The sequence below is a fragment of the Neomonachus schauinslandi genome, chromosome X (assembly GCF_002201575.2).
Source record: "Neomonachus schauinslandi chromosome X, ASM220157v2, whole genome shotgun sequence".
NCBI classification, from domain to species: Eukaryota; Metazoa; Chordata; class Mammalia; order Carnivora; family Phocidae; genus Neomonachus; species Neomonachus schauinslandi.
Window position 1 is genome coordinate 109,774,702 of NC_058419.1, and position 16,331 is coordinate 109,791,032.

Genomic DNA, 16,331 nt, shown 5'->3' on the forward strand with positions numbered 1-16,331 from the left:
TAAATTTATGTGATCATCCAATTCAGAGTCTGATTTGGGTTCAAAAATCAAACTGTGTTCCAAAACAGTCACAAGTAGCATCATCAGTTCCTCAGATAATACAGCTCCCAAAACTCTCATCCTCTTGGTGACCCTCCTTTTCTGCTTTGACTTACACATGCCTTTCTTTTAAAGAAGCAAAAAGTATAAAAAGTTCACCAAAATTCTGAAAGTCACAGTTTGTATAGCACTAAATGATGGTAGCTTTGGCATCTGACATTACAGTCAATTTTGTTAGAAATCTTTTCTTCATTCTGGGTCAAGGCAAGGTAAGACGGGATGAATAAGATTCCCAAAGGCAGAGTCTTGAGTTATGAATTATCCAGATGAGTGTACATGTGCATGCTGCAAAGCTGCCTTTTGTTGGTCTGCAATATGTTGCTGCTCAGCATGATCCTGGAAGTCCTTATTAAGAGAGTGTTTCCAGAGTGCAGTGCTCACTCCAGGCTGTTTAGTTGAAGATTGGTTCTGCATTAGTAGAGGGACAGAGGGGAGGGGGCCCTGCTTAGGGAGACCACCACAAGGTATTATAAGTGGGGAAGTGCAAAATCTGAAGTTTTAGAAGTCTGCCACCACCAAGGTCATGCCTGGCTTAAAGGTGTTCCATTGGGGAAGGAGGGCAGAGACCTGGGAGTGGAAAGCATGGTCTGAAGATCCTCTGGGTCACAAGAATGGGTGCTGCCAATGTGCTGTACTGTTCCCAGACATAGGGGTAGGGACTCCAGCTGAGGGCAGCAAACCTGGGTGCCGGCTCTATGCTCTGCCCTGCCATAAACTATGAACCACTGCGGGGTCGTGGGACCACTTTCCTGGCACAGGCGGCAAACAGCAAAAGTGCAGTGACACCCTCCCCCAGAGGATCAGTGCAGGCCGGTGCTGCTGGAGTCCCTAAAATTTGGAGTTTTGAAACCTAACCACACACCTGAGATAAAACAGCTTGGACATAGGCAGGGTGAAGGGAGGGATCTGAGAAGCTGGGAACACAAGAGGGGTGATTGCTCTTTTGTGAGAACTTCCTGAAGAGTGGTGGGCAAGAACTCTCAGCTCTGGGTTAGAGAGCAGGGTGCCATCATTTTCACCCTGCCCTTCAGCTTGTAAGGCTTCAGGGAGCAGAACAGGGCCACCTAGTGGTGGCCAGAGCCACTTACACCAAGCCCTGCCCAGCTGTGCCCTGCAGGCACATCTCCATTAGGCCACGCCCTCCTGAGAATCACTGCAGCAGGCCCCCTCCATCAGAAGAACAGTATAAACACCTTGCACACACCAAGTCTACTGATCGTAGAATGCTGCAGAGCTTCAGCTCTAGGAGAAATAAGATCTAGCTTCCTTTTTATTTTTTTAATTTTTATTATTTTTTATTTTTTAGTTCCTTTTTAAATTTTTAAATTATTTTTTAAAATTTTATTTACATATATTTTTCATATATTTTTTATTTTATTTTTTATTTTTATTTTTGGATCTAACTTCTCTTAACAAGCAGACCAAAACACACACAGGATCTAGGTGTTTTTTTGTTTTATGGAGTTTTTAAATTTTTTTTCTGGATGAAATGACAAGAAGGAGGAATTCACCCCAAAAGAAAGAACAAGAATTAGAACTAATGGCCAGAGATTTAATCAATACAGATAGAAGTAAGATGTCTGAACTAGAATTTAAAACAATTATAAGGATACTAGCTGTGCTTGAATACAGCATAGAAGACACTAGAGAATCTCTTACTGCAGAGATAAAAGAACTAAAATCTAGTCACACTGAAATTAAAAACGCTACAATCAAGATGTAAACCTGAATGGATGCTATAACAACAAGGATGGATGAAGCAGTGGAAGGATCAGTGATGCAGAAGATAAAGTTATGGAAAATGATGAAGCTGAAAAAAGAGGGAAACAAAGGTAATAGACCACGAAGGTAGACTTAGGGAACTCACTGACTTATTAAAACATAATAACATTCATATCATACTAGTCACAGAAGATGAAGAGAGAGATAAAGGAGCAGCAGTTTTATTTGAGCTAATTAGAGCTGAAAAACTCCTTAATCTGGGGAAGGGCACGGACATCAAAACACAAGAAGCACAGAGAACTCCCATTAAATTCAACAAAAACTGGCCATTGTCAAAGCATATCATAGTCAAATTCTCCAAATACACAGACAATGAAAGAATCCTGAAAGCAGCAAGGGGGAAAAAGTCCTTAACCTACAAGGGAAGACAGATCACGTTTGTAGCAGATCTGTCTACAGAAGCTTGGCAGGCCAGAAGAGAATGGCAGGATATATTCAATGTGCTGAATGGGAAAAATATGCAGCCAAGAATCCTTTGTCCAGCAAGGCTGTCATTCAAAATAGAAGGAGAGATAAAGAGTTTCCCAGACACACAAAAGCAGAAGTAGTTCATGACCACCTAACCAGCCCTGCAAGAAATATTAAGGGGTCTCTTTGAGTGGGGAAAAAATACCAAAAGCAACAAAGACTAGAAAGAAATAGAAAACATCACCAGAAACCAACTCTACCAGTAACACAATGGCACTAAATTCATATCTTTCAATAATCATGCTGAATGTAAATGGACTAGATGCTCCAATCAGAAGACATAAGGTATCAGAATGGATAAAAAAAAACAAATCCATGTATATGCTGCCTACAAGAGATTCATTTTAGACCCAAAGATACCAGCAGATTGAAAGTGAAGGGATGGAGAGCCGTCTATCATGCTAATGGATATCAAAAGAAAGCCAGAGCAGCCATACTTATATTAGACAAACTAAACTTCAAACCAAACACTATAACAAGAGATGAAGAGGGCACTATATCATAATTAAGGGGTCTATCCATCAAGAAGGTCTCACAATTGTAAATATTTATGCCCCTAACTTGGGAGCAGCCAAATATATAAATCAATTAAAAACACCTTAAAGAAACTCTTTGATAATAATACAAAAATAGTAGGGGACTTTAACACCCCACTTACAGCAATGGACAAATCATCCAAGCAGAAAATCAACAAGGAAACAATGGCTTTGAATGACATACTGGACCAGATGGACTTAACAGATATATTCAGAACATTTCATCCTAAAGCAGCAGAATACACATTCTTTTCAAGTGCACATGGAACATTCTCTAGAATAGATCACATACTGGATCACAAATAAGGCCTCAACAAGTACAAAAAGATTGAGATCATACCGTGCATATTTTCAGACACAATGCTTTGAAATTTGAAGTCAGCCACAATAAAAAATTTGGGAAGACTACAAACACAGGAGGTTAAACAACATGGTACTAAAGAATGAATGGGTCATCCAGGAAATCAAAGAAGAAATAAAAAAATACATGGAATCAAGCGAAAATGAAAACATGACAGTTCAAAACCTTTGGGATACAGCAAAGGCAATCTTAAGAGTGAAGTATATTGCAATACAGGTCTATCTCAAGAAGCAAGAAACGTCTCAAGTACACAACCTAACCTTACACGTAAAGGATCTAGAAAAGGAACAGCAAATAAAGTCTATAGCCAACAGAAGAAGGGAAATAATAAAGATTAGAGCAGAAATAAACAATATAGGAAAAAATGAGTAGGACAGATCAAAGAAACTAAGAGCTGATTCTTTGAAAGAATAAATATAATTGATAAACCCCTAGCCAGATTTATCAAAAAGAAAAGAACAAGGTCCCAAATAAATAAAATCATGAATGAAATAGGAGAGATCACCACCAACACCACAGAAATACAAATATTTATAAGAGAATATTATAAAAAATAATTTACCAACAAACTGGGTAATCTGGAGGAAATGGACAAATTCCTAGACACATACAAACTACTAAAACTGAAATAAGGAGAAATAGAAAATTTGAACAGACCCATAACCAGCAAAGAAATTGAATCAGTAATCAAAAAGCTCCCAACAAACAAAAGTCCAGGACCAGATGGCTTCCCAGGGGAATTCTACCAGACATTTAAAGAAGTGTTAATTCCTGTCCTTCTCATACTGTTCCAAAAAATAGAAATGGAAGGAAAACTTTGAAACTCCTTCTATGAGGCCAGCATTGCCTTGATTCCAAAACCAGACAAAGACCCCACTAAAAAGGAGAATTACAGGCTCATATGCCTAATGAAAATAGATGCAAAAATTCTCAACAAGATACTAGCAAATCAAATCCAACAGTACATTAAAAGAATTATTCACCACAATCAAATGAGATTTATTCCTGGGCTGCAGGGCTGGTTCAGTATTTGCAAGTCAATCACGTGATACACCCCATTGATAAAAGAAAGGATAAGAATCATAAAATCCTCTCAATAGATGCAGAAAAAGCATTTGACAAAGTACAACATCCAGTCTTGATAAAAACCCTCAACAAACATACCTCAACATAATAAAGGCCATCTATGAAAAACCCACAGCTAATATCATCCCTAATGGGGAAAAACTGAGAGCTTTTACTCCAAGGTCAGGAACAAGACAGGGATATCCACTCTCACCATTGCTATTTAATGGTCCTGGAAGTCAGCTTCAGCAATCAGACAACAAAAAGAAATAACAGACATCCAAGTCAGCAAGGAAGAAGTCAAACTTTCACTCCTTGCAGACTACATGACACTCTATGTAGAAAACCCAAAAGACTCCACCAAAAAATGGCTAGAACTAATACATGAATTCAGCAAAATCACAGGGTATAAAATCAATGTTCAGAAATCTGTTGCATTTCTATACACCAATAATGAGGCAGCAGAAAGAGAAATCAAGGAATTATTCCCATTTACAATTGCACCGAAAAGCATAAGATACCTAGGAATGAACCTAACCAAAGAGGTAAAAGATCTGTACTCTGAAAACTATAGAAAACTTATGAAAGAAATTGAGGAGGGTACAAAGAAATAGAAAACATTCCATGCTCATGAATTGGGAAAACAAACATTGTTAAAATGTCTATACTACCGAAAGCAATCTACACATTCAATGCAATCCCTATTAAAATACCACCAGCATTTTTCACAGAGCCAGAACAAATGATCCTAAAATTTGTATGGAACCACAAAAGAATGTGAATAGCCATAGCAATTCTGAAAAAGAAAAGCAAAGCTGGAGGCATCATGATTCCAGACTTCAAGCTATATTACAAAGCTGTAGTAATCAAGACAGTATGGTACCGGCACAAAAACAGACACATAGATCAATGAAACAGAATAGAAATCCCATAAATGGACCCAGAACTCTCTGGTCAACTAATCTTCAACAAGGCAGGAAAGAATAGCCAATGGGAAAAAAAGACAGTTTCTTCAACAAATGGTGTTGGGAAAACTGGACAGCAACATGAAAAAGAATGAAACTAGGCCACTTTCTTAACCCATACACCAAAATAAATTCAAAATGGATAAAAGACTTAAATGTGAGACAGGAATCTATGAAAATCCTAGAAAAGAACACATGCAGCAACCTCTATGACCTCAGCCATAGCAACTTCTTACTAGACATGTCACCAGAGGCAAAGGAAACAAAAGCAAAAATGAACTATTGGGACTTCATCAAAATAAAAAGCTTTTGCACAGCAAAGGAAACAACAAAACTAAAAAATAGCCTACAGAATGGGAGAAGATACTTGCAAATGACATATCTGATAAATGGTAGTATCCAAAATCTATAAAGAACTTATTAAACTCAACACAAAAAACAATCCAGATAAGAAATGGGCAGAAGACATGAAAAGACAGTTTCCCAAAGAAGACATCCTGATGGCTAATAGACACATGAAAAGATGCTCAACATCACTCATCATCAGGGAAATACAAACCAAAACCACAATGAAATACCACCTCACACCCATCAGAATGTCTAAAATTAACAACAGAGGAAACAACAGATGTTAGCAAGGATGCAGAGAAAGGGGAACCCTCTTGCACTGTTGGTGGGAATGCAAACTGGTGCAGCCACTCTGGAAAACAGTACGGAGGTTCCTCAAAAAGTTGAAAATACAACTACCCTATGATCCAGCAATTGCACTACTAGGTATTTTTTAAAGATTTTATTTATTTATTTGACAGAGAGAGACACAGCGAGAGAGGAAACACAAGCAGGGGGAGTGGGAGAGGGAGAAACAGGCTTCCCACTGAGCAGGGAGCCCGATGTGGGGCTCGATCCCAGGACCCTGGGATCATGACCTGAGCCGAAGGCTGACGTTTAATGACTGAGCCACCCAGCCACCCCACACTACTAGGTATTTACCCAAAGAATATAAAAATATTCAAAGGGACACATGCACCCCAATGTTTATAGCAGCACTATCTGCAATAGTCAAATTATGGAAAGAACCCAAATGTACATTGACTGATGAATGGATAAAGAAGATGTGGTATATATACACAATGGAATATTAGCCATCAAAAAGAACAAAATCTTGCCATTTGCAAGGATATGGATGGATCTAGAGTGTATTATGCTAAGTGAAATAAGTCAGAGAAAGACAAATATCATATGATATTACTCAAACGTAGAATTTAAGAATCAAAACAGAACATCTGGGAGAGGGAAAAAAGAGAGAGGGAAACAAACCATAAGAGACTCTTGAAGATAGAGAACAAACTGAGGGTTGATGGAGGGAGGATTTTGTAATCCAAAATACATGAAATGTAAAATATTTCAGCCACTTTGGAAAGTAGTCCAGCAGTTCTTTAAATGGTTAAACTTAGAGTTACCATATGACTTAGCAATTCTAGTCCTAGGTATATACTTAGGAGAAATGAAAACATATCCTCACACAAAAACTTGGACCCAAATGTTCCAAGCAGCATTATTCATAAAAGCCAAAAAGTGGAAACAACCCAAATGTCCCTCATCTGACGAATGGTTGAATAAAATGTGGCCTTTCCACACAATGGAATATTATTAAGTAGTAAAAAGAAATGAAGTACTTGTACATGTTACAATGTGGATGAACCTTGAAAGCACTTATACTAAGTGAAAGAAGCCAGTCACAAAAGACCATATCTTGTATGATTCCATGTATATGAAATGTCAGTAAATCCTATTTAGTACAATATTTCTTTTTGGACTGATGAAAATGTTCTAAAGTTGATTGTGGTGATGGATGCACAACTCTGTGAATATACTAAATGCCATTTATTGTACACTTTAAATGGGTGGATTGTATGGTATGTGAATTTTATCTCTATTTTTAAAAAGAGACTAATAAAAAAGTCTTGCTTGGAGAAAAAAAATTCCTCTGTCATGAGACACATCTGGATCATTGGGAAAGAAGAGGCCAAAAGCTGGTAGAGAGAGTGCTGCCAATGCCAGTGGGTAAATTACTTGTTCAGAAGAACAGGTAATGAGAATGTTTGGCAGATTTACTCTCCAGGGGGTAAATTAATAGCTGGAATTAACCCAAGTTCAAAAAGGGCATTCTTAGCTAATTATGATTGTGAAAACCTGTCAGGTTTAGTAGAATGGTGGATATATGTTTACAGAGTGGGCTTAACTATAACATTATTGCCAAAAGAAATCTTGTAAATTAAAAGCATTAAGAGTTTTAAGTGTTTTCTTTGAATTAATGCATATTAGAAAAAAAAAAATACCCCGGACATATCTGACTAGTTTATAACCTGTATCCTTAATATATGGAGTTTACCTAATTCCATTAATTTTGTTTCTGTGTATTGTTGCAAGAGGAGTAAAAATGCCTACTCTTTGAAGCAATTTTCTATACTCTGTAGGTTCAAGAAGTGCTGTCTCTTATGCTCAGGCATGGGAAGGGGAAGGAAGGGTCTTATTAAAATGCCAATTAGTGGCTTTTGTATCAGGCAAAAAAATAATTCTGACCTAACTTAGAGAATCTATCAGTGCCAGTCTTGTTAAAGAGCTAATCATTCTCCTTAAACAATGCCATTCTAATTGTTCAAATCTCAACTCTTCTAGACAGTTATTTCTGATTAAGAGGTCTGTCTGTCATTATCCAATCCTCAATCTTCAATGCTGACACCTCATGGGCTGGTTGCATGATGTAAATTGGAGTTGGAAGACATGGACAATATTTTTTAGTGTGCATGATCTCTTCAAATAAACTAGAAAAATATTGATTGAGCCATTTTTATATTAATGGCTTCATGTATATAATTTTTTTCTTCACAAAACAAATTGGCAATAGTTATATTAGTTTTATTCCCATTTTACCAGTGAGTAAATTGAAATTTAGTGAGATTAACTAGGTTGCCCAAGGAACCAGGGATAGTTAACTTAGAGGGGCTAGTTTGAAAACTGCTTCCATATCATATCATGATTACAAAGCTCATGTTCTTAACCACTGTGTTTCTAAAGGGTGGGTCATGGAGAAAGTGTCCTTATGTCCTTTTTTGACCAGAGCAGTTCTCATTTACACCTGCTGACCTAGTGAATTGCTAAGAATGCCCCCCCCCATTTTCTCTTATGGTAGCTATGAGAATATACCTTTCAGATCTTCAGCTGCAGGGAGTATAATTGACCAATGACTTCTTCTATCCTGTGGCTCCAGAATCAGACAAAGGAAAAGAGCATGGAAAACAATGGGAAGATTTGGGAGTGAGGCTGGTGTAGAATACATCACTTCTCATATTCCATTGGCCAGAATTCAATTACAAGAGATTCTGGGAAATGTAGTTTAGTCATGTGACCAGGAGGAAGAGAACATGGATTGGTGAACAAATAGCCAGTGTCTTGTACAATCTGTAATATTTTTGTTATGATTTTTATGTCTGGCAGCTTAGCTCAGTAACAATCACTAGGAAAAAAACCCTATTTATCTATTATATGGTCATAGAAACACAGAGTCCAGGAGGTGTAAAATGTTCATTTACTTTGGATTATCTTTTAGTATATACAGAATCTGCTTCAGATGGCATCTTGGAGACCTCATCTTATCTTTCTCTGTTCCCCCAATCTTTTGCCTCCTTTTCCCATGGTCACATTTATACTTCTACACCTCTATTCTTCCCTAGCATTCTAGTACTACCCTGAAGAGGAAGCATATCTACTTGAGGTTCTGAGAATCCTCTCCTGGTGCCACCAAAAGGGAAGAAGAGACCATTATTTGGAATGACATAAGGCAGCCCTAAATCCTTTGGATTCCTCAAAAAATGGGAAATCTACAGTTCAAACTAAGCTTTTTCTTGCTGATATTGACCAGCACTCAAGGCATAACTTTAATGTAATTTATTTATATCCTACACATTCCTTAAACAATTTCATACTCTTTGATCCAGCAATTCTATTTTGAGGAATTAATCTTAAAGAATTAATCAGACAAGTTAAAAAGACATATTTGTAAAGATATTTTACTGCATTATTTATAAATAGTGAAGAACCAGATGCAAACTAAATGTTTCAATGTCTTACATTAGGAAATTGTTCCCAACATCTTTGAGTACACAATACAAAGCATGACTACCATGCAGCCATCAAAAATGATGACTTATATTCATATTTACTCAATAGAAAAATACTCATAATAGAGAAATGAAAAATTATATTACAAAATAGTAATTATAGCATGATTTTAATTTTTACATGTGTATATTTTCATTGGAAAATATTAAAATAAAATATGGGATTAGAGAAAGGGAGATGAAGACAAGCCTCAAAAGATGGTCTGGTTTAGAAGCAGAGTGCTAACATTTACCTTGGTGTTTATGAAAGCAGTTGGTTCCCAATGTCTCCACCCATTCTCTCATCTATCTCCTCCACTTTAGTAACTGTTAGAGGCAAATTCTCATTTAATAATTTCACTTAAATAGAAATCCAATAACATAGTATGAAGATATATTAAGTAACTTACCTAAAGGCACACAAATTAAATTTCTGAAATAGTGGTTCTTTTGTCCTTTGTAAAGTCAGTTACTTTGATTTTAATATATTATGAATAAAAGCAATATTATAATATTTTTTCCCTTTCACCAAAATTTTAAAAACCTGTGATGGTTGGAAAAATAGGGATAGTAAGTCACTTTTGTAACTGAAGAGCAAAACTTAACAAAGACTTTAACTGATTTCATAGACAGTAGGCGAATGAAATAATGTGGTGGCCATGAGAATGCCTCTTGGATCTTCTACTCTGGGGTGCTCAATTGACTGGCAGCCCTAGCTGCTGCATTATGAAATCTTTCTTCATTCTGCTCCAAAACCACACTTCCCAGCCAATGACAGCTTGGCAGGGCTGCTCCCAGCTAATGACTTTGTACAGCAAAGGTACTAAAGCAAGCACATTCTGGAAAATGCAGGACTCCTCTTATGGGTGACTTAGGCTCACGGTCTCCTTTATGGTATTGCCAGACTCTCTTAGAACTGCATTGCAGACTAAGTTGCTTCTACCCAAACTTTCTTCCTTCCCACTGTCCTTCCCTTGGGTTCATACCTGCTTTGCAATCTAATGACTCTTCCAGCCTCTCCCAGCTGCATCTCCATTTTCTCGTAGGCATGTCCCCTAACACATTTCTTGAACATTTAAACCTCTCTTGGCATCTGTTTCTCAAAAGACCCAAAATAATGCAAATAGTTCATAACATGTTCAAGAGATTAAAGATTAAGTGATATGTATAAACACACTTGCCACAATTCAGGTGCAGACTTAGAGCCTGAAGAAAGCATGTTCCCTTGTGGCTGTAATTTAGGGGTTCCATTGAAACCTAAACTAAAATTCTGTTAAGATTTATTTCATTTTTAGGGACACCTGGGTGGCTCAGTTGGTTAAGCGTCTGCCTTCGGCTTGGGTCATGATCCCAGGGTCCTGGAATCGAGCCCCGCATCGGGCTTCAGCCCCACATCAGGCTCCTTGCTCAGTGGGGAGCCTGCTTCTCCCCCTGCCTGCTGCTCCCCCTGCTTGTGCTCGCTCGCTCTGACAAATAAATAAAAAATCTAAAAAAAGACTTACTTAGGGGTGCCTGGGTGGCTCAGTCATTAAGCATCTGCCTTCGGCTCAGGTGATGATCCCAGGGTCCTGGGATCAAGCCCCGCATTGGGCTCCCTGCTTGGTGGATAGCCTGCTTCTCCCTCTCCCACTCCCCCTGCTTGTGTTCTCTCTCTCTCTCTCTCTCTCCCTCTGTCAAATAAATAAATAAAATCTTTTTAAAAATTTTTAAAATAAAAGATTAATTTTTAGTGGAGTTCCTGAAGAAGTCTGCTAATAACACAAGGATCAGAACTACTAATTACTCTGGAAGAGTCAGAACTTGGAGCCTACTATCAACTATCATCCAACATCATTGATCTTTAAAATTAAACTGTGTCTATCTTAGAATATTTACCACTGTTTTATTATTGTCCCTTAAATTCTCTGTGACTCTGTTTTCTTCATTTTGAATCATTTACTTTATGGGTATCTCCTTGTGTTTAAGAGCAGTGGTTCTGCAGCCACGTTGTAGGGTTTGAATCCTTGCCCCAGGACTTACTGTGTGACCTTGGGCAAGTTACTTATATCTTTGCTTCAGTTTATCTACAAAATAGGTTTAATAATAATACCTATCTCCTAGGGTTATTATGGGGAGAATAGTGCTTGGGCCATAGTACATTTCCATAAATATTGCTATTGCGATCAGTATTAATTTATTGATCACCTCCTAGGTGCCAGGCAATGCCCTAGGTGCTCTGGGGGAAAACTGTGAGTGGAAAACAGTGTGATTGAGGAACTTATAGAACAATAGAAAAGGCTGGGCATAAATAGATGCACAACCGTGGGATAAGGGCTATATCAAAGGAAAGTAGAAAGTGCATGGGTTCTATTAAAAAAATAGCATAAAGTGGGTAGGGAAGACTCCCCAAGAGATATTAGTTACTCTTGAACTGAGTCCTGAAGGTTACACAACTTGATTAGTCAAAGCAGGGCTTATAGAAGACAGCTTTTGTGGAGGTATATAGATGTAGAACCGCATAGGGTATTCCTGGCAGGTGCAAGGAATTTGATCTATCCAACTGAAGAGTGGGAGGAGAAGCACTCAGACGCCATCTTCAGAGGTTGGCCTTGACTTTCATGCAATGGCATCTAGATTTCATTCCTAGGGAGTGGAGGATCATTAATGAAAGAATTAGAACAGGCAAGGAATATCACCAAGGATGTATTTTAGAAAGCTTTTTCTCTGGCAAATTTATGGAATAGAAACCAGGTATGGGAAAGACTCAAGAAAGACAGGAATACCAGTAGGGAAGCTCTTATGATAGAGCCAGAAAAGGAGATGGCTGGAAAAACCAGAATAGAGAATACAAGAAGGGGAACAAATTTGTAGGAAGAGATCATCACTTTTGTTTATAGTCTATTGAATACCACAAAGGACTTGAAGTGGCTTGCATAAAATACACAGAAAAAAAAGTAGTTAAATAAATAAAAAATAAAACACTAGGACCAGGGGGAATACAAATTAGATTAGGAAATATGGGCTGGAATATAAATAAGATATAAATAGGCCAAACTTTCTGGGCATGAGCAGATACTACCCTTGAAGCCAAAATGAAAAAAATTGATTTGGTGTATAGTTGATCAACTATGCTATAATCAGTTTTATAGTCATTACCCTCAAAAGCAGGAGCTAGTGAGCCTGATTGGAATGTTGTGTTTAGGTGTCTCTGGGAATCTAACTAGAAATGTCGGTAACATTTCTATGCATGGGTCTGGTGCTCCAAAGATGGGCCTGGGCTGGAGAAACACATGAGTGAGGCTTCATTGTCCATGTGGTCATCAGAACAATTGTATAGATTGAACTCTTCCAGGGACACCATGTTAGCCAACTTTTGGGCAAAGTAAACTACTGGTATTGGATAAGATGTTTTCTATGACCCTTTTAGCTCTAGCATCCCATGGTGTCACATTTCACAGACAGGATGCTAACTGTATCATTCATTAAATTATTGATTGGGCAACTATTTATTGAGAACCCACTATGTGTCAGGCACTTTTCCAAAGACTGGGAATATGACAGTGAATGAAACAAAAATTCCCATTCTCATGGTTTACATTCTAGTGGGAAACTAGGGGATCTTAGCTCACCACCTGTCTGCTAACTTGGAAAGATCTGGAAATCTGACAAGAAATAATTTAGATCTTCTCTAGGGGTAGAATTAGGAGTTGGTTGTAGTCAGGATCTTAATAGTAACTCCTAATATACAGAGGATCTAAGAGTGTGAGATTTTCTAGCCTCAGGGTAGCCAGACCTTCTGGGCTACTTCATGTTCAGTTGGATCCAATTCAGTTTAGTCTGATTCCCTCAAAGCAAAATGTGTCCAGTTCAGAGGGGTAGGTGAAGGAGAACTTGTGGAGCAAGACATCATTGCCTGTGTTCTAATTTTCACATGAACCAGATATTTAGATTATATAAGTCATTTCATTCTTGAACTTCAGAACCAAGCCAACTTACTCAACATTTTCCTACTCTATCAAAAAAAAATGTAAACTTTATTGAGTATCTTGTCCACTGGCTGCAGTAGTACACAGAGGCATAATGCCTTCAAGTTCTCCTTTCTTACCTCCTTATGCATTGATTGAATTTTATTTTTGCTTTTATTCCAAATTTTTCACTTCTACTAGATTGGAAAATATACTCTATTTCTATTTTTTGTGATTGCCCTAGAATTTTTCTTATGCTTATTTATCAAGTCTAAAGTAAATAAATAATGTTATCTTCCCAAATAATTAAAGTACCTTAAAACTAATCACTCTCTACTCACAACTTCTATGCTTTCATTGACCATACAATCACATAATTCTATTTTGAATTTTAACCCTGAAAATTATATACTATTGATATCAATACATGCTTAATTTTACCTATGTGTTGACCATTTTACATGCTCAGCATTCTTTCTTTCATCTCATAGATTCTTTCTGTGTTCATTTTCTTTTTCCTGGAAGTAGAAGTTCCTTTAATGATGCCATTGGTGATTAGACCATTAAAACAGTATTAGTAATAATAATGATGATGATGATGATGATGATGATAAAAGTCATAACTACAGATTTTTGCATGTTTACCATGTGTCAGGGACTGTGCTAAATGTTTTAAATGGATTATCTCTTTTAATCCTCACCAAAAACCTGTCAGATACCATTATCATCTCTATTTTACAGATAGGAAAACTGAATCTTAGATTAAGAAACATGCTTAAGGGCACGCAACTAGACTGTAAACCTTTCTGTCTAATTCCAGTGCTTATGCTTCTAACCATTCTTCTTTCACCCATACAACTGGGGACGTATGTCAGAATTTCTTCTACAGCCTGTTGTATCTTACTTGTCACTAGGCTTATAGATTCTATTTGTGAATAGGATGTTTAGCACCAATTGAAGCCTCGTGAATAGATAGTGCATTCTCATTTAACTTCCTGAGAAATTTTTTTTTTTTTACATATAAAGCTGTCATCACAATTCAGAGTCCCACTGTGGCTATGCATCAATAAGAATATAAATTGTAGGCAAACTGTACTACAATGCCACATCATCAGTCATGTTGCAGCAGATCTAACTTCAGGCTATCTTAGCCTAAGCAGAAGGAAACCATTCTCAAGTATGTGACCTACCATCCAAAACATTGTTATCCATTATTCAAAGTATGCATGCATGTTGAAATTTTCCTCTTCTAGGACCTCTTGAAGTTACTTTCTTGGGCATCAATGTCCCCAAATCATAGTAAGAGTTTTGTTCAAAATAACTAGGAACAAAAAGGAATATTCTGTGATGCCTCATTTTGTGGTGCTAAATCTCACCATAAACCATCCGTACATTATTCATATAGATTTGCTTTAAATCTTGATAAAAAGATTACATTATTGAAATGAAATGTCATTCAGGTACCGTCAGGTAACTAGTCACCATCTTAAGGCTTGGCATAGCCTAAGAGAAGTGCTGAATGGAAAGCTCAGTTGCATGTAGTGGAAAGAAAATTCTATGATGTTCTGAAGACTTCACTAGCACCATCTAAAATGGGAGCTACTCTGGGGTGCCTGGGTGGCTCAGTCAGTTAAGTGTCTGCTCAGGTCATGACCTCAGGGTCCTGGGATCAAGCCCCACGTTGGGTTCCCTGCTCAGTAGGTAGTCTGCTTCTTTTCCCTCTGCCCCCCCACTCATTCTCTCTCTCCCTCTCTCTCAAATAAATAAATAAAACCTTTAAAAAATAAAATAAAATCAGAGCTACTAGGGGTTACTTCTCAACAAATTTTATAGGGTAAGTTAAGCATCTCTTCTCAGACTTTTGGCCATGAAAAAAAATAAAGATAAACCAAAAATGACAAGAAGCATAGGAAAGCTGGTGAGGCTGTACTGATATCACATGAAGTAGACTTCTCCAAGACAAAGTAAACTACAGGTGTTATGAGGAATAAAGAAACATTTTAAAAGAAAAATAGTCTATATATTGAGAAGGCATAACAATCCTAAATGTGCAGCCATCTAATAACAGAGCTTTACTATATGAGGGAAAAAAAACCTTACAGAACTAAAGGAGAGAATGGAAAAAAACACAATCAGAGTTGGAAGTTTTATTTATTAATTTTTAATGAATGAATGGAATGCTTTATTATTTTTCCTTGGTGTTTAATAAATGATCACATACTTAACAGCTTAAAACAACATCTATTTATTATCTCAAACCCTATTTGTGAACCTTTATTATCACTAAATTTTTGTTTATTGTTTCTTCTTTTTAAAAAAAATTTTATTTTTTATACCAGTATAATTAATGCACAGTGTTATATTAGTTTCAGGTGTACAATATAGTAATTCAACAATTTTATACATTACTCACTGCTCATAAAGATAAGTGTACTCTTAATCCCCTTCACCTGTTTGACCCATCTCTCCCACCTACCTCACCTCTGGCAACCATCATTTGGTTCTCTAAATTTAAGAGTCCTGTTTTTTGGTTTCTCTTTTTTTCTTTGTACATTTGTTTTGTTTCATGAATTCCATGTATGAGTGAAATGATATGGTGTTTGCCTTTCTTCTCTGAATGATTTATTTCATTTAGCATTATACCCTCTAGATCCATCCATGTTGTTGCAAATAGCAAGACTTCATTCTTTCTCATGGCTGAATAATATATATACATTATTCTATATATCCATAATTTGGCTATTGTAAATAATGTTGCAATAAACATAGGGGTGCACATACCTACTCAAATTATTGTTTTCATATTTTGGGGGTAAATACCCAGTAGTTGAATTAGGGCAATTCTGTTTTTTATTTTTTCAGGAACCTCCACACTATTTTCCACAGTGGCTGCACTAATTTGCATTCCTACCAACAGTGCACAAGGGTTCCTATTACTCCACATATTCACC

The 16,331-nt window shown here is 37.1% G+C and overlaps 1 pseudogene; it reads right to left on the reverse strand.

Annotated features, from left to right (window-relative positions):
• Positions 1–288: 288 nt before the first annotated feature.
• On the reverse strand, positions 289–513 carry LOC110581235 (annotated as a pseudogene).
• Positions 514–16,331: the final 15,818 nt, after the last annotated feature.